The sequence below is a fragment of the Zootoca vivipara genome, chromosome 7 (assembly GCF_965207765.1).
Source record: "Zootoca vivipara chromosome 7, rZooViv2.hap1.1, whole genome shotgun sequence".
NCBI lineage: Eukaryota > Metazoa > Chordata > Lepidosauria > Squamata > Lacertidae > Zootoca > Zootoca vivipara.
Window position 1 is genome coordinate 66,173,804 of NC_142590.1, and position 27,013 is coordinate 66,200,816.

The following is a 27,013-nucleotide window of genomic DNA, read 5'->3' on the forward strand; positions in this document are numbered from 1 at the left end:
GGGGCAACTCACTACTGATTTATTATTTCTCTTTATTAGTTTTCCATTTTTAAAACAAATATAAGCGAGCTTGCTTAAGTGCTGCAGTTCTCTTCATTGCTTTCACAGTTGGCCTGAAGAAATCCTGGGGTGGGGGTGGGGTGGGACAGAGACAATGAGGGGGATAGTTACCATTCAACAGCATCACCCAGGGACTAAGGCTTTGCGATGTGTCGATGCATCGTTGCATCGTCAACACCAGTTTGTAGACCACATCATAAGAACAGTTTCAAAATAATTGAGCTGGCGATGTGTTGTTTTCCCCCTTTAATTGTGCACTCACTTTACACCACATTAAACCGTTCACATGATAAAAGACTGTAACGCTGTTCCCTGCAACTCCTTTTACAACTAGTAGCTGGACCCAACCGTCCCCACACCTCCATTTCACACTTTGTCCTGGCTAAAGAAATAATTATATTGGTTACACAGTGCTCCACAAGTGTATCACTTCATTTATTTTTTTAAGAGGGGGAAGAAAGGAGGGAAAGACAGTGTTAGTTTAGTACCTCTCCTGGGCGCTACGACCAGATGTGGAGACCGTGACCTGGAATGTTGGCAGGCTGGGCTCTACCCCACAACCTGCACTTGATGGGCTCTCCCCAACCTGAAACGTGAGCTTCTACAAGATGGAGTGCTTCTCAAAGGGGATTGTCAACTCCTTTGCAGCTGGCTCATCCAGAAACCAATACAGCTTCCCAGTATGGGGTTGGACCAGGGCAGCTGGCAGTGGGTTCTCTTCATTACCTTCCAAAATACGCTTAATCACGGCAGCCTTGCTGTCCCCAGTGGCCACAAACACCACGCTGCGAGCTGCGTTCAACACTGGGATGGTCAGCGTAATGCATTCCGGAGGTGGCTTTGGAGAATCGCTAATGGCAGCCACTATTTTCTCCCGCTCCTGCAAGAGAGAATGATCTGGAAAGAGTGAGGAAGTGTGCCCATCTGGTCCCACTCCCAAGATCAAGAGGTCAAACACAGGCATATCCTCACCTTGGAAGGCCTCTTTCAGTTTTGCTGCATAATCTGCAGCTGCCTCTTCCACCGGTGGCAAAGGGTTGATAACAACAATTTGGTCCTCAGGTACAGCAATTTTAGAAAGGAGGTACATCTGGTAGCCACCGTAGTTGCTCTTGGGCTCACTGAGTGGGACGTGGCGCTCGTCGGCGAAGGCCAGGAGCCCGCCCGGCCTGCACTGCGCCTCGTGCTGCACCACCAGCTGCGCCAGCACCAAGCCCAGCTCCTGCGGGGAAGGGAACACCGAGACGTGTGGTGCCAAGGCCGCTGGGCCGCGCCACGACGACAAGGACCCTGGCACGGCGGGCGAGGCAGAGAGGGAGCCGCCGGTGGAATTGAAAGGCCGCACGGCGAGGGAGCCGGGGGGACCCATCAGGGGTTGGTATAATTGCGAGCCCTCTGGTGGCTGGTGGCTGCCTTTGCTTTCAGCTGTCTTTCCCCTCCGATAGCAGAACGGTCCCACTCTTAGCCTTGGCGCCTCCCCATAACTGCGGTGTCTCTCTCTACCCGATACAGGAATTGCAACTGGGCTGCTTCTTCTTTCTCTCCCTCTCTGTCTAGGGAGGAGTGGAAAAAGTTCACCCTCCAAATACGAGGGTCTGCCTGCCTCAGAGAGGAGGAATTCACAGTGTACATCGCATGACCTATTAATCTCTAGGACTGCTCCTTTGCCCGATCTTCACCCCACCACCCTACATAGTTCCATGTTTCAGACATTTATGATGTATCACTAAATTGTAATCTTTAGCTGGTGATAGACCTACCCGGCACCTCCACTGGCTTCAGCCCGGAGACTTCATCAACTAACTTCAGCTTGCCAACTTCCAGAGCTTTCAGCTGTTCATGAATATCCACCAGTCCTTTTACACATCACATTCATGTAGCTACTGACACCATTTGCCTTGTCCACCATTAAAACCTCCCACACACATAGGCATGCATATGCTAACCAACATCCATGATAAACACCAACGGATACATTCACTCATCATTCACTCTTCATTCATTCACATTTGTTCCCTGGCTTCAATCCGCAGATATCCACTGGCTTCCAAATTTCATTTGGGAGGGTTGAATTTTGCTTATTGAGCTCTTCACATTTCACAAATCCATGGCTCACTGACTTTTTTTTCTTTTTTAAAAAAGATGCCCTGCTATCTAGGTCACAGCAGGTTTGAAAGACTGAAGGTATGTGTTCTTTTTCCCCAGTTAGAAAAAAGCATTTATTAAGGAAGATAAAAATTTATTAAGGAAGATAATTTTTTTTGCCAGCTTCCATTAAGTCTATCACCAGATGTCAGCCAGCTTTTGACCATGGGTATCAGCTGCCTTCAAGCCACATCCCTCTCAGCAAGTGAACTTGCCTTATTAATGCTCCATGGCATCCCACAGCCTGATGATCAGCTCCGTCCATCTGCCAATTCTCCTTCTCCAGGTGGAAGAAGACTGGGCAATTCTGAACGTCACAGCTGTTGCCCTCTGTCTTCTGTTGGAGAAGTGGAAAAGGTCCACCTTTATATCCATTCAGCTGTCATGTGTTTTTGTGACATCACAGGTAGTCTGTAGCCAACAGTAACAGGCTGGGGAAGCATCATCATCTATGCACAATTGGAGGTGCACTTCAGCAGCGATTTATGTGTGTGCTTGTTTAATAATAATAATAATAATAATAATAATAATAATAATTTATTATTTATACCCTGCCCATCTGGCTGAGTTTCCCCATCCACTCTGGGCGACTCCCAATCAAGTGTTAAAAACAATACAACATTAAATATTAAAAACTTCCCTAAACAGGGCTGCCTTCAGATGTCTTTTAAAAATAGGATAGCTGCTTATTTCCTTGACATCTGATGGGAGGGCGTTCCACAGGGCGGGTGCCACTACCAAGAAGGCCCTTTGTCTGGTTCCCTGTAACCTCACTTCTCGCCATGGGTGTACCCAGGATCAAAACTAGGGGGGCACGCCAGCCACGCCCCCCAGCCACCCGATTGGCTGGCTGGCGATGACATGGCTGGGATCCCCCCAGGAGGCGTGGTTGATGTCCACGCCCCCCAGAGGAGAGGGGGCCATTTCCAGCCGTCGCTGCGGCACATGGAGGGAGCCACCCACGCTTGTGCTTCTGTCTCTCCTGCTCCTTTACCAGGAGCAGTGACTAAAACGAGGCAGCAGCAGCGAAGCTGCCTCCGTCGAGAGAAATGAAGTGCCGCAGAGCATTGTGGGGCAGCACTTTCTGTGCTGTGCTCGCTGTGACTTGAAGGAGTGTGGGCTGAAGTTAGCCCAGGTCCAGGTCCAGGTCCCCCTTGACAGAGGCAGTTTCGCTGCCGCTACTGCTGTTTCGCTTCAGCGTCCCTGCCTGTCGTGCTGTGCTCTCCCTTTTTTGCTTCTGGGGGGGTAGCTGCCCCCCGCCCCATGCTGGGTACGCCCATGCTTCTCGCAATGAGGGAACCGCCAGAAGCCCGTCGGTGCTGGATCTCAGTGTCCGGGCTGAATGATGGGGGTGGAGATGTTCCTTCAGGTATACAGGACCGAGGCTGTTTAGGGCTTTAAAGGTCAGCACCAACCTTGAATTGTGTTCAGAAACGTACTGGGAGCCAATGCAGATCTCTCAGGACCGGTGTTATGTGGTCTCGGCAGCCACTCCCAGTCACCAGTCTAGCTGCCGCATTCTGGATTAATTGCAGTTTCTGGGTCACCTTCAAAGATAGCCCCACGTAGAGCGCATTGCAGTAGTTCAAGCGGGAGATAACTAGAGCATGCACCACTCTGGTGAGACAGTCTGCGGGCAGGTAGGGTCTCAGCCTGCGTACCAGATGGAGCTGGTAGACAGCCGCCCTGGACACAGAATTAACCTGCACCTCCATGGACAGCTGTGAGTCCAAAATGACTCCCACGCTGTGCACCTGGTCCTTCAGGGGCACATTTGTTGATTATTAAAGAGATGTGTAGCTCACCCTGCATCCATATTAATACCAAGCAGGGACACACTGTAAAATTGTTGCAGGGGACCCTTTTCAGCACAAGGGCTGCATTTCCTTCTGGGGAACCTTCCAAGGGTCACATGCCAGTGTTGGGCAGAGACAGAGGCAAATGGAAGCAGAGCAAAAGCCAGAACCCTGGCTCGGTCAGATCTCTCTATGGCTTTTGCCACAATTGATGGAGGTGTCCATTTGGGGGGGGGGGACTCAGGAAGTAGGGATAGGTTAAAGTAGAACTCGGGGAAAGTAGCACTGCAGCTTTGGGGCTATGAGGATCTTCAGCAGTCTCTTCTGTCTCCCAAGTTATTTAACAGTTACATGAAATGGTTGTAGGTTTATTTATTTATTTAACACAATTTATATTCTGTAAAGCCTATACTGTAAGTGGTTTTCCAAAAAGGCTTTTGTTGTCATCTGGGCATTTGGCGCAAACTGTAATTTGGCCAGCAACAATTGGACCAATTGGCTTTCACTTAAGGCAGAGTTCCATTGGTATGCAGCCACTGAAACAAGGGTTTTCCATTGCACACCTTAGATCTTGTCACTATTTGACAGTTGTTGTTTTATAAGATTCCATTTGAACTCACAGGATCTCCAGCGACTCATTAGTAATATGCAATTTTTTTTGTCTAAGCAGAAAGGCATCATAATACTGTATAACTTAAGTCACCCTTGCTTAACTTAAGATAAGGCAGTTCTATTCCTCTTTGTCCCTTGGGCGATACAAAGTCTGGAGGGTTGTTCTACTCCACTTACTATCTAAAATAAAAATTTAATTCGCATCAGCCATTTCTGTAATTGGGATTGAAGAATTGGTATAGAGCCTTGAAATAAAAATAAGAACATGGGAAGAGTAGTCATTTTAACGGTTGCAATGCAGCCCAATAAGCTCCATTAAAAAATATTACTTGCCCTCAATTAATTTCTTAATTTTTTGAATAGCCAGCCAGCTGTAATTTTTTTAGTTGATTAATTTGATAGTAACAAAATTTAACTTTAACTCTCCTCTAATTCCTATCTCTAGAATACTATGATGATGATGATGATGATGATGATGATTACGACGAAGACATGTTTCTGTCTTGGTGGTCTTGAAACAAAATCTCTATACCAACAAATGAGGCACTCAGCAGCTGGAAACTTGAAAAGGTGGTGGCTGGAGCATTTCCCCTCTCTTTCCTTCCAGGCTAAAAAATAATAATTACGCACACCCTCCACCCAAGCAGGGGATCCAAGCGGGCTCCCCCCTCCCAAAAAAAAATCCCCTTCCAAGAGACCAGTCCTTTTTGATCCACCGGGTTGAGGTTATTCCGTGTTTGTCAACCACCGGGTTGAGGTTATTCTGTGTTGAGGTTATTCCGTGTTTGCCCTTGTTCTGTGCGTGTGTGGAAGCCTCCGTAAACGGGCTCCCATCTGCAAGTTTCCTTTTACAAGTGAGGCCATGGTGGTGGCTGGCTGGGGCTCCTTGCCACCTCTTCCTCCTGCTGAGTCACTCGGTGCCGAAGGCATGCTCAGCGCTCCAGGCTGATGAGAATTGAAGTCAAATGACATCTGGAGGGCCACCGATTACCCATCCCTGCACTAATTTCTTGTGGAGTGTCTTATTCTGAATCTTGACGGGGCACAGGCAAACTCGGCCCTCCAGATGTTTTGGGACTACAATCCCCATCATCCCTGACAACCGGTCCTGTTAGCTAGGGATCATGGGAGTTGTAGTCCCAAAACATCTGGAGGGCTGAGTTTGCCTATGCCTGATCTTGACCATAACACCAAACACAGACTTTACCACATTGTTCAGATGCATCATTCATGAACAGCCTTGCCTCTGTATCTGTACTACTACCTGCCCTCAGCAGAGCTTGGTAGCATCCATTCTTCAGGTAGCTAAAGGGCTGGGATTAGGAGAAGGGCCATAGCTTAGTACCGTAGTAGAGCATCTGTTTTGCATGCAGAAGGTCTCAGGTTCAATCCCCAGCATCTTCACTTAGGGCTGAGAATGTCCCATTTGAAATCTGGGAGGGCCACTGTTTGCAATTGATAACAATAAGCTAGTTGGCCCAAAGGTGTGACTTGGTATAAGGCAGTTTCTTTATTTTATGTCCTATAGGTTGGTGTTTTATTTAGTAGAAATGTTTGGGAACACTTGATTTAATGTCTGATACTCTTGATGATGCTGTATCTTTTTAGGAGAGTTGTGGGGAGAGAGGGGGTCCTGGACTTTATCAAGCATCATTCACCAGTATGAAATTTGCATAAGGATTTGTACGCCCAGCTTTATGCAACTCTAAGCAACTACAGAACCCTCTAGCATGCTTAATTTAATCAAAATCCTGACCTAATGCTTCTTGACAGGACCCCGGCAGCCATTTGGGAGGCATCATGCTTATGAGCTTCCCATAGATATCGGACTGGCCACTGTGAGCTACCATAGTTCTATGTTTTGTCAGGTAAAATTGTTATTTTATTTTATTTATTTTATTTTGTTTTATTTGGAGGTTTTTATCTTGCTCAGAGCAACCCAAAGCTACATACAGTACAACTAACCAACCAGGCAGACAATAAACCCCACACAGATACATTAAAATCAAGAGTAAAAAGAAATACAAAGCTAGCCAGTGGGCCCTGGCTGCTTTTTTTGGTGTGAGTTTATAACTTTATTCTAACAAGACCCCCGCCCCAGACCTCAGACAAGCTCTGCATGGGCGTAGCTCCCCTCACCAAAGCCCATTTGTGGGTTCCAACAACATATTTTGTCCAAACATTGATTTTGACCTCCACCCTCCAACCAGGAGGTTTGGTGGGCTCAGAAGTGGGGAAACAAGCAGGAGGGGAAAGGGTTGTACTTGAACACCCCTCTGCCTTCTACTTTCTTGGTCTAATGATCCTCTTTTGAAACTGCTTTTCCTTAGGACGGCTGTCAGGATTTTGTTATACCCATTTGCGTGCAATGTTTTGTTTGGCTCCGCGTCAGACTTCATTCTGTCTGGGAATCACAATGGACACTTTGTTCTGTCAGTTATGTACAAGGGAGGAGGATTAATGGCATCTTCCCCCTTGTAATAAGGTGATGAGAGGCAAAGGAGGGCAGGGCTTCTGCACCTGAAACAGCTGTATAGAAAAGCGAATTTTAACTGGTGTCACTTTACTCATTCCTGCATCATTGTTATCCCACCATTCACCCAATGATCACAGGACAGTTCATAGTCTCACCCCATTTTATTTGCATTGCAACCTTGCAAGAAGGGCTAGGCTAAGAAAGAGTAACAGGCCAGGATCATGCAATCAACTTCTTGGACGTGCAGGGATTTTGATCTGGATCTCTCTGATCCTAACTTCCAGAGCCTAGCCGTGGCCTATGGTAAGGAATTATGGGAACTGTAGTCCAATAACAACTGGAAGGCCACAAATTCCCAATCCCTACTTGAGATTCTGCCTCTGTGCCAGTATAGGGCATACTGACTCTTAAGCTGCATCTGCCAAAATTGCCTCATCTGTTATCAGCTTGTGAGTGGATGTGGTGGTGGTGGGGGGTCCATACCAGTGGACTTGGGTTTAGCAGGCAACTATTTAAGGTTTGCAAGTCTTTGTTAACAGAGGGCTTTTTCTCCCTTCAGCTATACCTGGAGAGAGACACCCATGGCGGCTCCAGTGGCCCAAACTTAAAGTCTTAACTGAGAGCAATATACTGCATGCACTGAACTACTGCCTGACCCTGTTTCATCCTCCCACAGTTAGTTTACTTGGCTACTTGTAATCTTGGCTCCTATTTTCCTTTTGTGCTGGTAAATCAGACGGTTTTCTTGGCATTGAACCTTGGCTCTAATTCCCTTTTGTGTTCGTTGCCTCCATTGGGTTGAATTCAAGGTTATGAGTCTTTATTAATTTTCATGCTTTGTTGGATGTTTAGCTTATTGCTGGTGCCATTCACTGCCTTATGTGCTGAAAACATCGAAATATAAATAGTTTGTGGTACTACGATGCCCTATTGATTATGCATTAGTCATCTTTTGTCGCCTTTGCAGAAGTCTAAATCATGCTTTGGTTGTTTTATGGAAAGACTCAGTTTCCATAATGATGAGGCAGCATGTAAGGAATGAGCAGAGGATAATTAGCTGCTATTAGTTGCCTACGAATGGGAACTGGGAATGAATGAATCTGTTAATTTCAGTTCCTCTCCGTTTCTCATTTCCCCAAAGTTCATTTCTCCACATTTCCAAACCAGTTTGCAAATTATTTTATTAAAAAGTCCTCATGAAAATTCACCATTTTGTGCATTCCCCCCCTAATTTATTGTATTATATATAATTTATAAAGTAATGCATTTTGTATATTCTTTTCAGTAATGTAACAAACATTTTTATGGATACTTTACCTTTTGTAGACATTACATAGCTGGAGAATTGTATTGCAAAATTTGGAGAAATTTTGAAGAATGGCTGTATTATAATTCTCATATTGCTTCAGAAAGTGTGAATTAGGAAGCTTCACCTTTAAAGAGAACTGCATTGAATTTCTCCCCCATCCCCTTAAAAGTAAGATATTTAATATAGCAAGTTTTTTCAGTATATTCACTGTGATTCTTTCCAAATTATACACATGAAACCTTTCTTGGAATATGATTGGTTGACTGTTTTTGCCAGGGCAAGATATATATGGCTCAAGGAGTAGTGACCCTTCCAAATGGAGACCTACTTCTATCATGGGCTAAGCAAATTCAGTTGCTTAGGCCCTTGCTATATAACCTCAGAGACCTTTTTGACTGCTGCCTGACAATTGCCAACTGCTAGCATCATGGGCTGAGTGAGATCCAGCTGTTCAGCCCCACACCCTTGCCTCAGAGGACAGCAATGGTAGCTGTTGCCTGGCATTTACCATCAAGGAAAGACTTCCATCATGAGCTGAATGAGATCTAGCTGCGCAGCCCCACTCCCTTGCCCCAGGGGACACCAGTGGCTGTTATTGCCAAGGAAGAGAGCAGGAAATGTCACATGGACAATCCTGGAAGACCATGTTAGCTCTGTTCCTGATACCAGATTGGAATGTGATATTTCTTATGACAGTATTTTATAAGCCACAGCTTACAAAAAGGGTTGCAGCTCCACAGTAGATCATCTGCCTTACATGCAGAAGGTCCCAAGTTCAGTTTCCTGGTAGGGCTGAGAGAGACCCCCTCTCTGATACTGAAGTTTTTCACCTTATGCATTGACAACCATACAAGAATAACAACTGCAAGAGAGAGGAAGACTTAACCAGCTGTGTTGGTGTTCTATGTTCTTCAACATTGAGCTTCAGATGGTAAGTCAAAACTCACTATTGAATCACAGTCTGACCTAGGGGAGGGTGTGAGAGTAGCAGTACCACTATGCAAAATATATTATAAAGGTGGTGGTGGAAGAGGAGGAAGGGGAAGAACAACCAAAAATGCATAGTTGGGCTAAAGAAGAGTCCCAGGTCTGAAAAGATTAAAGACTATTATTCTACACTATATGCCAGACTCCACAGTCTATAAAAACTGCAAAACTGGTGATCATGCACTAAACATATACACAACCTTGATGGAGAAACCATTGTTCAGACTGTTTTTCACTGGATAGGCACAGTTATAGAAATTAAAGGCATGTTGTGGGTCCAAACCAAGGCTGCACTTTTGAGTATCATTCTGTTTATGTTAGTGTTGAGGTGAGGGATGTGTGCTATGATTGCCATATGGAAGCACTCTGTGTGCAATTGTGGTGCACAAAGCAATTTCCATGTGGATCTCTTGTATTTCATGGAGTTTCCATGTTTCCTGCTGGTGGTGCCCATGCCTGGTAAAGAGGCTGATTATTATTTGCAATTGAGGAAGGTTAGCCAAATCACCAAAATCAAAGAAATAAAAAGAGGGCCAACATTAGCATGAAAGAGGGCCAACATTAGCATGAAATTTGCTAATTCATATGTATAGATGCACATTTAGAAATGATTGCTACGATTTAAACATACAGTACATCTCACTACAGTGGGGTAGACTGTGACCTGGGCACCTGCTCAGTCTGCTATCTAGCTGCTAACTGTTAAGGGGCAGTTTTAGGGGCCCCTTTGCTCTCCCTTATTTAAACTGGACTGGGACTCGACAACCCGTCAATATGGCGGTCTGCAAAATGGGACACATGGTCACCCTAAATTTGGGATTGGTGTCCAAAGGTTGGTATAAGGTGGGCTGAGGCAAATCCCATGTGTAGGTATAGCACAGCATCACTGAATCCTATCTCATGCTACCAAGGAACCCGAAAGGCCATCGGGGAGGCTCTATAAGGCAAGTCCCTTCAACAACCCTCCTGCATAGAATGTTCTTTGCCGTTGTCCCAGCATCACACAGTGCAATAGTTAAATCATTTATTGCCTTAGCCAGGCACCCTTGAGCCTCTGATGGTTTCCATGGCAATAGCTCTTTTGTGGAGAAGCAGACCAGCCTAGTAATAAGCATCCTAGGGTAGGAGAAAAGGATTTAGTGTACCCAAGTTAGAGTGTCACTATGGGGGCAATAATAGGATTGCAGGCTGCCGCTTCCAGCTCTGTTTTTATCTCTTCGTAATAAACTAAAGTGTAATGGAGGGCTGGGGGCAGTGGGAAAGAACAGAGATGTATTTCCGACATTTAATACCCTGCTGACTAACCCAAGGGATTCATGCATTGGTTTCCAAGTACGAATAATAATATATCTAAAACAAAAACATGAAAATGAAACAATAATAACACATACATACAAAAGAGACTCCCACAAGCGACAGCAAAAATTGGCTCAAACTCACCACATGCAGTAGCTTTTCTGACAAAGAACAACAACTTATGGGGACCAATTTCTGAAAGATAAAAGGGAGTCAGCCAAATGGACCTCCCTATGTAGGGAGTTGCACAGCAAAGAGACCACTACTGAGAAGTCCCTACTCCATATAGCTTCTTGCAATACTTTGAGTGGCAAGGGTCCTCCAAGCAAAGACGCCCTTGGCAATCTAAAGGCAGTGGGGGAAGGGCATAGACTAGAAAATGAGGCTCTTCTTTGGCTACAATGCACCCAGATGATTTGGGGCTGCAAGGATCAAAACCAGTACTTTCAGTTTGACTACAACATGAACTACTAGCTGTTGAAATACCTTATGGCAAGGAGGGCTAACCTGTGACCCTCCAGATTTTTATGAGACCCCAAACAGCTGCGTTGGGTGGCCACTTCATTATGTCTCACATTAGGACTGGTACTAGCGTCAGTTTTTTCATCTTCATTCTGCCCATTACTAAGTTGAGATTTTACTCAATTGTAAGGAAAAGGAAACATATAATTTCGTGTAATCTGCCCTCCCCGCTGGTGACACAAAATTCCATATCTTCTTACAACTCTTCCTGTGGTTTCATGTCGACTCCATGGCAGACAAGATGGAATGTTGCAGGATAAGTCCCATGCAGGGTAGCAGCAATCCCCAGTACACTTGCTAGAACCTGCCTAGTGGATAGGCGTGGAATCACTATAACACAGTGTCTCCAATCCCAACAGACAGGCTACAATCAATGGTACCAAATACTGCTGGGATGTTCAAGAGTCTTTAAAAGGTGACAATTGTCTCTTAGTTTGACCAATGCGGTTTAGGTTCCCAAAGCATGCCCTGAAGTCAGATTTGAATGGATCTAGATGAAGAGTGGGAAACCTCGGGGCAGGGGCCAAACATTTTAAAGCCACTCGCCATTTCTAAAGTCTTTTTTGACTGGTTGTCCATGCTCACTGGAAGGACAGATCGTGAAGCTGAGGCTCCAATACTTTGGCCACCTCATGAGAAGAGAAGAATCCCTGGAAAAGACCCTGATGTTGGGAAAGATTGAGGGCACACGGAGAAGGGGACAACAGAGGATGAGATGGTTGGACAATGATCTCGAAGCTATGAACATGAGATTGACCAAACTGTGGGAGGCAGTGCAAGACAGGAGTGCCTGGCGTGCTATGGTCCATGGGGTCACAAAGAGTCGGACACGACTAAACAACAACAACAACAACCATGTTTTTAACCAACGTTTTAGTCTCTTCTGTGTTTATTTTAAAACCTGTCACTTCTCCAAACCTTTTAGTTTCTTCTAGTGCCTTAGGAACACTTACTATAGGTTGTTCCAAAGCTCAACAACTTTTCTGCCTGGATTTTCACTGTTTGAAATATGGCAATCCTAGCTTATGTGCATGCTTATTAATACCGTACATACAGGCATTGATACAGGTTTGTGTTTATATTTGTGTGCATATTTGTTTCTGTGTGAATTCCAACCCTTGCTCTCAACATCAATTTAGAATTCCTTTGACTCCAAGTCTTTGCAAAGATGCTTATACACTTAGGAATGGCAAATGGGACCAGAGGTTTCTGTTAGGGCAGCATAACGCAACAATTGGCCCTTAAGAAGTTATTTACTATACATGTGGGATTTTTAGGGTCCCATCCTCCATCTTCCACTCTACTTCTCAGCAGCACCACACCAGAGCTGTTAAGCACATGACCTCATTAACACTAACTAGGTTTGGACTCTGGGATGTGGGTGGCGTTTCTGTGCGCTGCTCTGATTCAGCAGAAGCTGCTTAGCCATGCTGGCCACATGACCTGGAAGCTGTCTGTGGACAAATGCCGGCTCCCTTGGCCTATAGAGCGAGATGAGCATGCAACTCCAGAGTCGTCCACACCTGGACCTAACGGTCAGGGGTACCTTTACCTTTACTTTTTGGTTTGGACTCTACAGAACCAAAGAATCGTATACTCACTTTCCTGGGAGTAGGTAAACCCCAATGAACTCATTGGGACTTGCTTCTAAATGGGCATGCATAGGATTGGAGTTTTAAATAAGCGGTTGCTTAAAACTGCTTGCACTGTGAATGCAAAGTCAGCGCTTGCCAGAATGTATCTTACTTTTTGTTTCCTATCTTCTATTAACAGCATTCACTTTTACTGTTAATGTGTGAAAGCTTATCAGCCATCAGCCTGGGAGGAGAGACTGAATGAAATGAAGATGATGTAGATAGTGGGAGAAGCTAACCAGTGAGTGCTGTATCAGTCTGTCTCATTGCTGCCTTAGGGTACCAGCAGCAGCTGCTGCAAACATAAGCAAGTCTAGCCCAGCAGCAGACAGACTGGATGGTTACCAAACCTTCAGCAGCTCAGCAGAGGTACTTAAGTTCACAGCTTTTCATCAGAATTCCCAGAAAGCTGCCCGCTAGTGTTGAATCCCTGTTTATTGAATCATACTGTGAGGAGCGGCTCTTCTTGCAGATATAACAACTGCAATGATATACTAGCAGCAGTTCCTCAGTTTCTCCAGGGGCAACAGATTCCTCCCTCCCCCACTGCAGCCAGGGTGCCATTCAAGAATGATCAAGCTCTAACCAGCCCTCAGTGGAATTTTCTATAGATTTTGTGTCTGTTAAATGGTCTGTGCAAGACCATTCCTCCCCTTCTTTTTCATCTGAATGCTGACTTCCTCTCTTGGCTACTCAAGCATCTACAAATCTTCCCAGCATCTCCAACTCATCACTGACATTACTTTGGATAGGTCCCAGTAGGTGTTTAAATGGGATTCAAATAGACAATTATAGGATGTTAGGCAAGGCCAAGGGAAGAGTGGGGATATGCCAACTATATGGCAGTGAAAAAGAGATTCCCCCCCTTTTTTAGGACTCCCAAATTCACTTCCACTTATTAATGCTGGTTCATCTGGAGCCCCTTATATGTTCATAGGGGGAAAGGATACAAATCTCAAGACTCCATATTATTTCCCTTGCCAGGAGAAATGTTAGGTAGTATTGGATCAGATGATGAGTTCACCTAAACCTGATGCTATATGTATCCTTGCATATAGGGCAATGATGCCAACTATATTGAGCCAATAATGTCTATGCAGTAGTAAGTTCTATAAAATTTAATGAGCCTTACTCCCAGCTAAGTGGAGTTAGAATCGCATCCTAAATCTGGAGTAGAGAATGCCCTACAGAATTCATATGGCAGAATCAGGACTAATAATACAATATGAAGGACCACTTCATAGATGCATTTGTTACTCAGGAACCAATTTCTATGTACAAAATGTATGTATGCAGGATCAGTTATGAAGGGTGCCCATATATTAAAAATGACATATTTTCCCTTCAAAATAATCCATGCAGGACCCTTACCAGATTCTTTCTTTTCTGAAGCTGTGGACACATTACTATTTACTTGGGCCCCAGTGTGCTCCCATTGCTGGTGTTTGGAGCCAGGTATATAAGTATAATGTTAGCCTCAGCCCTTACTCATCCTGTAGTTTCTTGAGAAATGCTGCTGCTTGATGGGGTTTCTCTCAAACCAATTTCCATCTGATTTGAAAACGTAAGCTGCGGTGAAGCTGAAGTCTTACACTCAGGCCCGGTTCTAGGGGTAGTCTCAGTGGCGCGGGGTGCCAGGGCGCGGGGCTGGCAGGAGGGCGCTGTGTGGTGCAGCGGGGGCACCGGAGCAATCTCTGCGCCAGGGCGCCCGGGCGCCCGACTGGCTTGAGATGGCCCTGGTTACACTGGAGACAGCTGTTGTGCATACAGAGATGACAGTTTCTTTGAATAGGAGTTCAGAGTTCCTTTGCTACCTGATTCATAGAATCATAGAATCATAGGGTTGGAAGAGACCACAAGGGCCATCCAGTCCAACCCCCTGCCAACCTGGGTCTGTGCAGTTAATGGTGCTCCTGGATGTAGATGAGAAGGAGTTTTTAGATCTCAGGATGAGATTGGATAAGTTTTCTGAATCTATGGACTCCTTGGACAAATTTTGTTTGTCAGTAATCTTGCCTTCATATTTAACTGTCAGATTGGATTCTTTATGTATTGCTGTTTTACTGTTTCATATTAACTGTCTTTGTTGTGTTTTATTATTTTCTATTGCACACCACTTTAGATACTTTTAAAAATGTAAAGTGGTATATAGCCTAAATATTTCAAAATGAACAAATAAAATTGCCCTGGTTTCGTTAAAACTGTAATATATTAAATAATGTCTAACTACTGATGCTACCAGTCAGCACATTTTCAGTTCTTTGAGCAGTGGATTTGCTTCTTGGATTCTTGGCGGTCCACAGTTAAACTATGGAAATTGTTCCCACAGGAGACTTTGATGGCTACCAATGTAGATGGCTTTAAAAGAGGATTGGACAAATTCCTGGAAGATAAAGCTATCTACAGTAGATGGCTACTAGCCATGATGGCTATGCTCTGCCTCCACAGTTGGAGGCAGTAATGCTTCTGGGTACCAGTTGCTGGAAAGCCACCGGAGGGCAGAGTGCTCTTGTGCTCAGATCCTGCTTGCAGCTTTCCCATAGGCATCTGGTTGGCCACTGTGAGAGGAGGATGCTGGACTGGATGGATCATTGGCGTAATCCAGCAGGCTCCTTGGAATGTCTTATGTTCCCTGCCACCTGGACTGCTAAGCTGATTGACAAATGAGTGGGAGTAAACGCTGTTGTTTGAGGACTATTCAAGAGCGGCCAACTACATCATACCATGGCTAGGTCCAAATAGGAAAAATGTGGTTACATCATTTGTATTTGGTGAGAGGCCAAATTTGTATTTTGTTAGATTTGGTTCGTTCATATTAGATCCCTTCTCTGTGGCACTGCTAGTTCACAGGTTCCTAATTCCTTGTGTTCAAGAGCTGACTTCCTAGGAATAGGAGACCCTGTCAATTTCAGTTTCTTTCAGTTTCCGATTTGTCCAATTTTAGGTTCTGTTCTCCACATTTCCACATCAGTTTACAATTTTAAAAAAATCTCAAGAAAATTAATCAAGAGTTTTGGGCAAATTTCTCCTAATATAGACATTTTTGTACACAATTTTTCTTAATATACACATTTTTTGAAAAGCAACTGCACCTAATATAATGCATTTTTGCATTTTTTCTCACTGATATATGCATTTTTGTTCACATTACTTGGCTGAAGAACTCACAGTTTGCCACATCTTGTAGAAGTGCAGATTCCAGATGGCTGGGCTTTGCCTTACATATTGTTTCATAAAATGTGAATTAGGTAACCTTGCTTTTAAACGTGAACAATTTCCCTCCCCTGTCCCATGTGTAATTACCATTGATGTAAGGGTGTGAGTGCAAAGGGACATTCTTCTGGGATTGCATATTCTCATCAATGGCTGATAGTCCTTATGGCTATATACATACTTACCTCTGGGATCATGCATGCCTCTGTATGCCAGTCACAGGAGCAACACCAGCAGGAGACAGTCATGTCCTGCTTGTGGGCTTCCCACCAGCATCTGGTCAGCCACTGTGGGAAGCTGGTTGCTGAACAGGATTGGCCTTTGGTCTAATCCAGCAGGGAGGGCTCTTCTTCTGTTCTTCTGCTTTGATCCCTGCTCTCCACATCTGCATGACAGATGTAGAGAACTGTAGCATACCTTAGTCTGCATCATACCTGCTATGAAAGTACGGAACTGGAAGGGACTTCCTTGCAACTGTGCCCTGAGGAAATTTCAGATGAAGCTGCAGAGGAAAATGTTGACTACATCTCATTTCTGTGACAAGTATTGGGGAGTACACAGCCGTACACCTGCCAAAACAAAGGGTCTGAGATAGGAACAAGCAACACAGTGATCCTTTCTTCCTCCTGGAACATATAATGCAAAGCCATTGCTGGCTGCTTTTTACACTTAAAAGACAACAGTGCAAAGCAGACACAACAGAGACTTGAATAATCTTTTACCAAGGTGCTTAATATTGGGGGCCGGGCTGCATTATACCAGCCAATGCCCTTTCTTGGTTTGCTTCTGCCTGCCCTTGATTACCTATTGACAGAGAGCTGTGTCGAGCAGTATACAGCTGTACACGACATCTGAAGCCATGATTATCTCTGCTGAAGGCGGAGCGTTTTTGCCTAACCTCTCTGCCTTTGAAGTGAATTCCCACCTGCTAGCACAGAAAGGAAATATTGTTTGAGGTGTGGGCTGCTCTTATTGATCTGCAAGCTGTGCAGAGGCTCTGCAATGGCTGAGGTCAGGTTGGAGCATAAATCCTTTCTATCTTTCAAAGCTTCCCAAATGTATTGGAATTAAGTATAAAATGGAGGCCTGAGCTAGTGGAACTGGGCTAAAGTCCACTTAAGCCTTTGCTGCTGGACCCAGGTTGTCTCTGCTTTTGTAAAGCAGAGAACCATTGGTCGCTGAAACGTATGTGAAACAATTGTGGTTGACAGCATTATTTTACAAGTGGGACTTGCAGCAAAATGTTGCAGTGTAGAGTGCTCCTGTTTAGGATTCCAACCTGTCAACCATACCTTCATCCACAGGCCCTCATCATAATTTCCATTTCCCTCCCAACAAATACTAAGCAGGCTATGGCCATTAAACATCCTCAGACTTCACTGGACTCTGTCTGGTGTGTGTGTGTGTGTGTGTGTGTGTGTGTGTGTGTGTGTGTGTGTGTAGGAGAGAAGAGTTAAGAACACAAGACTCCTGCTGTATAAGATGAAAGATCCATGTGGCCCAGCATCCTGTTCTCACAGTGGCTAACCAGATGCCTATATGAAGACCACAAGCAGGACATGAGCACAACAGCATTTTCCTCAGTTTTACTTCCCAGTGACTGGTATTCAGAGGCATATTACCTCTGATAATGGAGAAGGTACATAGCCATGATGGCTAGTAACCACTGACAGTCTTATCCTCCATTTAATTGTCCAATCTTTTAAAGTCATCCAAGTTGGTGGCCATTACTACATTTTGTGGGACCCAATTCCATACTTTAGCTATGTGCTGTTCTTCCTTTTGTCAGCTGTAAATCTTTCAACATTTGGCTCTATTGGGAGACCCCAGGTTCTAGCATTATGAGAGAAGGAGACCCCAAAATTCCTCTATCCACTATCTGCACACCATGCATAATTCCACGCACCTCTGTTGTGTCCTCTCTTTTTCCTACACCCAAACCCCCAATTTTCCACATAGGTGAGTTCATTTTGGTTGCTCTTTTCTGAAACATTTCCAGCTCTGTAATATGCCCTTTTTGCGGCACAGAGATCAGAACTGAACAGAGCTTCCAAGTGCCTCTTCTCACCCTGGCATTTTCCATGTGTGGCAAAGCTTGAAAAGAAATTTTAATTTCTGCAGACAGGTTAAGAAAGCTTGGAGCTATTGGTGATCTCTTGGTCAATGTGATTAGGTCAAGATCACAAAGTATTCCATTCAGCAACACCTCTCACAGCCACTCACATGGGGTGGTGCTGAGTACGCAGGGCAGGAGCAGCACCATGCTGACTTTAAGAAGCACTTTGGAACACCTGGTGCTGACTTGCTGCTATGTTCTTGCAGCCTAAGGGCAAAGATATTCACAAAGTTTTAGAGCAGTAACACTGGGTTCATCACTTAGAGTGCAAGCCTCACGTTGCAGCGTAGGCTTTGTGCACATGGCAATTTATTCTAGAATCAATGGATCAATAGATCTATTCAGACATTTTGGCACCTGAAGTGGACCCCAAAATTGTGCTCCACTCCCCACCAGGGAAGAAGAGGTGAGGGAAGGTTTATATCAAGAATAAGGGGTGAAAGAAGGAGGATGTTGGGATCTGCTGTCCCTGTGAATCCTGCCACCTGGGGCAGTCACCTCTCCTTGCCTTGTGGTTGGGCTGGCCCCGCATCTATTGCATATTTGTTGCCCCTGAAAAGTGCTTCTTGCTTCAAAAATGTTGTTTGTCTTCAACCACTTGTACAGCAGGTCTTCAGTACATTTACAGGAGGTGGTAAATGGGCAACTTCTGAGGGAGAACTCTTTAGCCCTTCAGCAGATGGCAAAGGCAAAGCGTTGCCCTGAAATAATGGGTGAGGATGCTGTTGAGAAATACTCTTTCCACCATCAGAGAGGCATCCTTCATTCAATTAGATTTGTCAGCTGTCTTAATTTTGCCATGGCAGTCATGAATAAAGAAACATTGCTTTCAGGACAAGCAGATGTCTTGAATTTGTAAGGTATGTACATAAAAGGAAATAAACAGTGTTTGAACTGTTCAGAAATACAAATTCTATCTTCCACACAATCCTCTCACATCTGCCCCCTATCCCACTAGCACACATGGCTTCTGAACAAATTGCTAGCGTGCCTTGCTCAAAAAAATCCTCAGGCACTTTGAAGATGTCAGGAGGCATTTTGTTGAGTTGGCCAGTGAGATTTTTTTATTTCCCTAGGTGATTTAAAAAAAAACTCCCTAAAACAAACTCATTGAATTTTTTTTTGTTGATGTTGAGGATCTTTTCCCCCCAAGTTATTGTATTTTAAATAACCTTTAGGACTGGTGTTTGGCATTAGTACTCTTATCGTAGTTATGTATGCCTAACTCAACCCCACTCCTTGGCCTAAGTGTAACAGAACTGACCAATTGGCTGAGATGGCAACCTTGGTCTGGATTAGAGAGAACACTCCCTTTGGAATTACTACCTGCAAATTAAAATAAAAAAATCCTTCCAGTAGCACCTTAGACACCAACTAAGTTTGTCATAGGTATGAGCTTTCATGTGCATGCACACTTCCTCAGATACACACGAAAGCTCACACCTATGACAAACTTAGTTGGTCTCTAAGGTGCTACTGGAAGGATTTTTTTTATTTTGTTTTGACTACGTCAGACCTACCTGTAACTAGTACCTGCAAATTGTGTATCTAGCCCAGAATTGCCAAATCAACATTCCCAGCCTCACTATGGGCTTGTAGTGTTCTAAAGCAAAAGCTGCACATTATGTTCTATTGGGTGATGATGCTGTTCTTGGGATACTGCACTATCCTTGAAACTGGAAGGCATCTGGCAGCTCTCCTTTCCTCACTTTGTTCTCAAATCCCTCTGTGAGCCCCGCTGCCTTCTGCCAATTTCGCAAGCTGTCAGAGTGAGAGCGAGAGCGAGCTTACAAATGGCTGAACGGTGCCCTCACTGCCCATCGTTTTCTTCTGCCTCGCTTGCTGCTTTTGAGGACAAAATTGATTGTGGCATTAATTGGTTGCTCAAATTCATTGAACAGACACCTAATTGTGCTGGAGGACTGATACTGACACCATTCAAGAGGCCACTGTCCTCATTCCCTTTTGCTCACATTTTATGCCTGAACGGCGGGAGACCCTGCAATCATTTGGGCATGTTGCAGAGGAAATGCAGGCTCATATATATCTACCTGCTGGTTTGGAGCCAGCAAATCCTTCTAAGTGTAGCCTTCTCTAAGCCATGACCCCTCTTCACCTTTAACACTGATCTCCCCCCATGCTGCTGTTAATAATTGTGTGGCCTCCAAAGAGCTCTTTCCATCCAAACAATAATGTGGGCTCTCAGGAAATTAGCATTCCCAATTTCTCTGTTCAACCACAACTCTTAAGGGCCAAACTACACATGATAATATGCCTTAGCTTTTTAGTGCAGGTGTTCAAAATGCACATTGTATCGGCTGGGGCTCATAATTAAGGGTATCAGCACAGGCGTGTAGAGAGAGAATTTAACCCTTTTCTCCATTGCTGTAGTCCTGAGGAATACCGTTCCTCCAAAGCTGGTGTTTGCTTTGGCAGGAGGGAGAGGAAGAAAATTCCCCATTGACCCATTTAACATCACTTCTAGTTTGGTCCTGAATGGATGCCATGCAGGGCCGTCTTAAGGGTATCCAGTGCCGTGGTGCAAAATCCCTCCGGCGCCCCCCGCTTGCTAGGCGCCATTGGAACGGCGGCTAGCAAGCCTGCTGTTGCGAGGGGGCGTGGTGGGAACAGCGCACCGAAAGGAGCCCTTTCAGGCGCTGCTCCTGCCGCCCTGAACATGAGCAGTGCACGGGGCTGCTGGGCGTCCCAACCCAGCGCCCCTGATGGGGAGGCGCCCTGGCTCAGCGCGCCACTAAGCCAAATGGAAAGGACGGCCCTGATGCCATGACTGTATTAGCTCATCCTGCTAGTTGAATTGGGGAGCATCAAGATTCCATCCCATCATTCATATCTGTTGTCATAGGCATCCATAAAAAGAGAGCATGCCATCATAGAGCACCATCAAGAACTGACAATAACATAGATGAATATCAACTTTACAGGTGTTTCACTTAAAGATGAGCCTCCCTGATTCACAATTTCCTGAACAATATACAAACACAGACATCCTTCAGAATGTGTACTTCTCCAAATTTTTGCAATATTCATGTTAAAATGCTGGTGAATTTCCATGAGGACTTTAAAAATAGCACAAACTGATGTGAAGATGTGGACAACTGAATTTAAGATGGAAAAATGAGAATATGAGTAGAACTGAAATTGACAGATTCATTCATCATCTAGTCACTGTATGTAAAAAGTTATGAAGTTCTTCTAGCTTTTGTAGCTCTGGAAGCAGTGCCCAGGAGACTATATTAAAGGGGGCCAGCTCAAAAATAGAGCAGGGCTCCTGCTTCTTTGATAGTTTAGAACAGGCATAGGCAAACTCCGGCCCTCCAGATGTTTGGGACTACAATTCCCCTGACCACTGGTCGTGTTAGCTAGGGATGATGGGAATTGTAGTTCCAAACACCTGGAGGGCTGGAGTTTGCCTATGCCTGGTTTAGAAGCTACTGTGGTAATTAAATGGTATATCTATTTATTACTAATTGTGTAGAAGAGGGAATTTCAGCAGGTATAGCTTGCATGACAGATTCTTAAGGCTTTGCACAATAAGTGGACATTTGTTTGGTGCAGAGCCTATGTCTTCCTTCGGGATGTGCTTCTTTTGTGGGCATATTGCATTTCCCAAGTAGTTAGCTCCCACCCCCCTACCCCCCATAAAATCCTGGAGGATTTAGCAGATGAGACCAATAGTGGGTCCAATGGTCAAGAAGGCAGTTTCTGCATGAAAGAAATTAGAGGCAGATGGGACTTGTCAACCTGGGAAGGTGGCCCATCTAGAAGAACGAAAACTCTGGCCCTAAACCTCCACTGCCTTGTGGCTATACTCATTTGTGAGAAAAGCTTCAGGAGTATAGAATCATAGAGTTGGAAGAGACCACAAGGTCCATCCAGTCCAACCCCCTGCCAAGCAGGAAACACCATCAAAGCATGCCTGACATATTGCCGTCAAGCCTCCGCTTAAAGACCTCCAAAGAAGGAGACTCCACCACACTCCTTGGCAGCAAATTCCACTGCCGAACAGCTCTTACTGTCAGGAAGTTCTTCCTAATGTTTAGGTGGAATCTTCTTTCTTGTAGTTTGAATCCATTGCTCCGTGTCCGCTTCTCTGGAGCAGCAGAAAACAACCTTTCTCCCTCCTCTATATTTATCTATACTGTATATCCTTTTATATATTTGAACCTGGCTATCATATCACCCCTTAACCTTCTCTTCTCCAGGCTAAACATGCCCAGCTCCCTAAGCCGTTCTTCATAAGGCATTGTTTCCAGGCCTTTGACCATTTTGGTTGCCCTCCTCTGGACACGTTCCAGCTTTTCAGTATCCTTCTTGAACTGTGGTGCCCAGAACTGGACACAGTTCTCCAGGTGAGGTCTCACCAGAGCAGAATACAGTAGTAAAATTCAAAGAACAATCCATACTCACTGCAGGACATCTTCAGGAGAAGAAAAGACTAAGAAGTAAACCTTACACAAATCCAGAGTGGAGTCCCTAAAATGGTGGGATGGTGCCTTGTATGTCTCCTTCTGGCAACTCCTGCAGCCAAACTGGTGCCAAACGTATTACTCTGCTTTCCTTTGAACCTCATCAGTGAGGCTGGGGGTGGGAAGGTGGGTTCTCATCTGGGCAGCCCAGGACCTCCATACACACTTGCACAGGTTTGCTTAATGTGTGTGGCAAGCCAGACACTTTTGTGTTACCTGACCTCTAAAATCAGACCTGCTAAGGAGCGCTTTATATACAGTTCATATTTTATCAAAGATGTACAGCAGGGCTGGGAAAACTGTGGCCCTCCAGATGTTGCTGGACTATAATTCCCATCATCCCAGACAGGCCAATATTTTAGTTTTGTGGCAAAAGTGCTGTTTTGGTCAGATTTAAACTACCGTATGACTTCAAATCAATTTGCAGCCGCAACTGCCTCGCTGCCAGAGTTTCTGACACAATATAATGGTGGAGTAGACAGCCCCATTGATTGCTTTAGCATGCTGTGCCTGCAGCTGCTGTGTGCAAGTCACATGACTTCCTGAGATGCGCTGAATGCCAGCTTTGATTTACACGCTGATAATGTAACATTTTTATGAGACACAGAGCTACAAACTACCGACGCAGGAGGACAGCTAAACAGAGAACACATACAAAAAAGCAGCCGCAGATTTATCCCCAAGTAAATGTTTAAATGCTTTTCTAGTGGAAGAGACACTGCATTTGTGTCCACACTGTAAATGCTTGTTGAGATGAATTTCATAGAAACATTGAACTCTGGTTGAGTATTGCTAGATATCTTTTTGAATTTACCAGTGCAAACAGAACCAATGGTTGGATTCTGAGGAGGCTAGGTTCATAAGCTTGGGGTCCTTTTTCTGAAGTAGAGAAATTTTGGGATAGTGAAAAGTGGACAGGGTCTGAGTATTGACAGATAATTTCAGATGGAGTGCAAGTAAGTGCTCTGATGGTAATGTGCATTATTTCACTTGTATCAAAATGTGGAAAGTGAGCATCATTGATTGACTCTGGACCATAGCTGCAAAGTCTCCCGCTGAAAAATGCGGGATCAGCAGCGGTGCGGCACCGGAAGCCGCTTCTACGCATGTCCGGACATGGGTAGAAGCAACTTCCGGTGCTGGCGCTGCCCGATTTCCGGTGGACAGAGCAGCACCCGAAATGGAGCCTCCCTGGCAGGAAGGAAATCCAGGGGATTTCCGGGATTTTTTTCTATTCGGGATAACAGTGGGAAACAGATTAAAATCTGGGGGTTTCCTGCAAAAAATGGGAGACTCGGCAATTATGCTCTGGACTGATGCTACCAGGAAATAATCCTGCAGGGGACATTGAGTAGGCCTGAGTCCTCTGTTTACCAGGGTTGGTCACTGCAGAGGCTGAAGGAGAAACAAAAGGCCTGATGGAAAATACCGGTAACAGCAAAGTTTGAAGAGCTATGTTTCCTGGTAATTTACAAGCAAGGTAAATTGGAAACAGCTACAAATTGTACACATACACAAATGAGCAAAGCCTTAGGGAAAGCAGTGAGCATGGAATGCTCAGTGGAAGTACAAGCTTAGTAGATACCACTGCCTACAGATGCAAAGAAGATACAAACCAGAATAAAACAGAGACAAAGGACCATCTGTTATACTGTTCCCCATTATAATATTTGCTTTCTCTCAAAGGACAAAGAATCCAGAAAAGAGGCAGGGAAGTGAAAATGTTAAAATGCACGGCAATATGTAGATTTGAGACAGATTAGGACCACAAAGTGTTTCCGAGAGAAATAAAAAGATATGAGACAGATATTGTTGTGAGTTGGGGTGGAGTTAGGGTATATGAGGTCTTGAGTCCCTTCTAATCCCCTGGATCTGTTGTTGTTGTTTAGTCGTTTAGTCGTGTCCGACTCTTCGTGACCCCATGGACCATAGCACGCCAGGCACTCCTGTCTTGCACTGCCTCCCGCAGTTTGGTCAAACTCATGTTCGTAGCTTCGAGAACACTGTCCAACCATCTTGTCCTCTGACGTCCCCTTCTCCTAGTGCCCTCAATCTTTCCCAACATCAGGGTCTTTTCCAAGGATTCTTCTCTTCTCATGAGGTGGCCAAAGTATTGGAGCCTCAGCTTCACGATCTGTCCTTCCAGGGAGCACTCAGGGCTGATTTCCTTAAGAATGGATAGGTTTGATCTTCTTGCAGTCCATGGGACTCTCAAGAGTCTCCTCCAGCACCATAATTCAAAAGCATCAATTCTTCGGTGATCAGCCTTCTGGATCTAGCAAGGGTTGAGATCTGGTGGAAGATTCAGTTGTTGAAGCAGCCAGGCCAGTTTCTTGGAAATGGGCCTTAAGTGCAGGTCATTATCATAAGAAAGGAAACTGCTCTGTGCCAGAGGGCAAATGGCTGGGCTCCCCTCCCTCACCTGGCTGGTAGTAAGAAAGACGAAAACTAGAGTTGTGTGTATGAGCTGAACTACCGTAGAAGCAGGCAGAAGCCAGAGTGTGAGAGTCATGATTGATTTCTGGTTGAATCCGAGGCTGTGGCTATGGGAGGAGCAAGACCTTCTGGGGTATTAATGCTGTGAGCCCCTCCATCAAGGGTTCAGGTTATGTACATGTGTAAATAAACCATTTTTCATAAATACATCATAGTCCCATTGCCCCTCATTCCAAGGAAACCAAACCCTTGGTAAGCACCTGGAACCTCCTGGAATCTTACACTGCTCAGAGATTGGGATGGTGTGCAACATTACATTAAAAAATAGATACAATGGTATCTTGGTTTAAGAACAGCTTAGTTTATGAACAACTTGGATTAAGAGCGCTGCAAACCCAGAAGTACCGGTAGGTGTTTTGGTTTGTGAACTTTGCCTTGGAAGCAGAACATGTTTCGCTTCCTGTTGAGTGTGTTCCATTTGTAAATTGAACCCCCCAATGCTATGGGAAAGCACGCCTTGGTTTAAGAATGGACTTCCAGAACAGATTGAGTTCATAAACCAAGGTACCACTGTACTTTGATATTTTAGTCCATAAGGCTAAAACTAAAGGCTTCTGACATGATAGTAGTGATAATTTCCCCCTTTTGCCATCATATTGCATAACTGCCCATTTTGGAAGGTTTGTCGGTTTGAATGACATGTTTGCTATGATGAGATGGCACTCCAAAGAGAATTAACACTGAAACAGTAATAATGATGATGATTATGATATATGAAGGGACCCAGGTGGCGCTGTGGGTTAAACCACAGAGTCTAGGCCTAGACCAATGACTGTACGTACTTTGGAGTCACTGTTGCAACAATAAATATCAGGCCTCCTGGCTGCTGGTTTGCTTCAATATCTTGGCTGTACAGTGGTACCTCAGGTTACAGACACTTCAGGTTACAGACTCTGCTAACCCAGAAATGGTACCTCAGGTTAAGAACTTTGTTTCAGGATGAGAACAGAAATTGCGTGGCGACGGCAGCGGGAGGCCCCATTAGCTAAAGTGATACCTCAGGTTAAGAACAGTTTCAGGTTAAGAACGGACCTCCAGAATGAATTAAGTTCTTAACCCGATGTACCACAGTAGTCTTGTTTGACTGTCCCACCTAAGCCTGCGGAACTCACGGCTGCACAGTGAAGGCTGCAATCCTATTTCAAAGGGGAATTTTACTTCTTCTGAGGCTAATAGCCAAACAGAGGGGGGCAGACCCCATTCAGATCTCAGTGGAGAATGAAGTGAAAAACCTCCCCTTGCCATGCTGTCTTCACTGTGAGAATTGCACTCCTCCAACCCCTTTCATTATTTATTGAAAATCAAGATTCATAATTGCCTGGTACATAATTTAAGTGCACTTCTAATTTGGGTAGCCTTGTGATTGCTCTCAATAGGACCTGAGATCTAAGTGCAGATGTGTAGGATCAGACTGCACATCTTGCATCAAATGACCACCACTGGCTTAAATTCATGCTATTGTAAGGTGGAAAGAGGAGGATGAGGCTGGGGATTTGCATGGCACAGAAGTACAAAAATATATTTCAGAAAAGTGGATGTTGAATAATTTAAGCATAATGAGAAATGTCCAAAGGAATCAAGTGCTACAATCCAGGCTGGTTTTTTTTGTTTTGTTTAAAGGGGGCATGCTATCTTCTTTTCCCAAAAGGGAAGCCATGTCTGACTTTTGCAACAGAAACAACAAAGAGTTTTATCTTTCAACCCAGCAAAGGGTTGAGTCTGCCTGTCTGTGGGTTTCTTAATGTCAACTAATTTGAATTGACTGACTTGTATGGTATCTCTGCTTTCCTGTATTTGCTCATCTTTTAATCTCATCTTGCAAAATGTCCCACCCCCACAAGATCTCTCTCTATTATTTTCACTG

General features: G+C 44.7%; 1 pseudogene; it reads right to left on the reverse strand.

Moving 5' to 3' along the window:
* Positions 1-578: 578 nt before the first annotated feature.
* Positions 579-1,429, reverse strand: LOC118088473 (6-phosphogluconolactonase pseudogene; annotated as a pseudogene).
* Between the last annotated feature and the right edge of the window lie 25,584 nt (positions 1,430-27,013).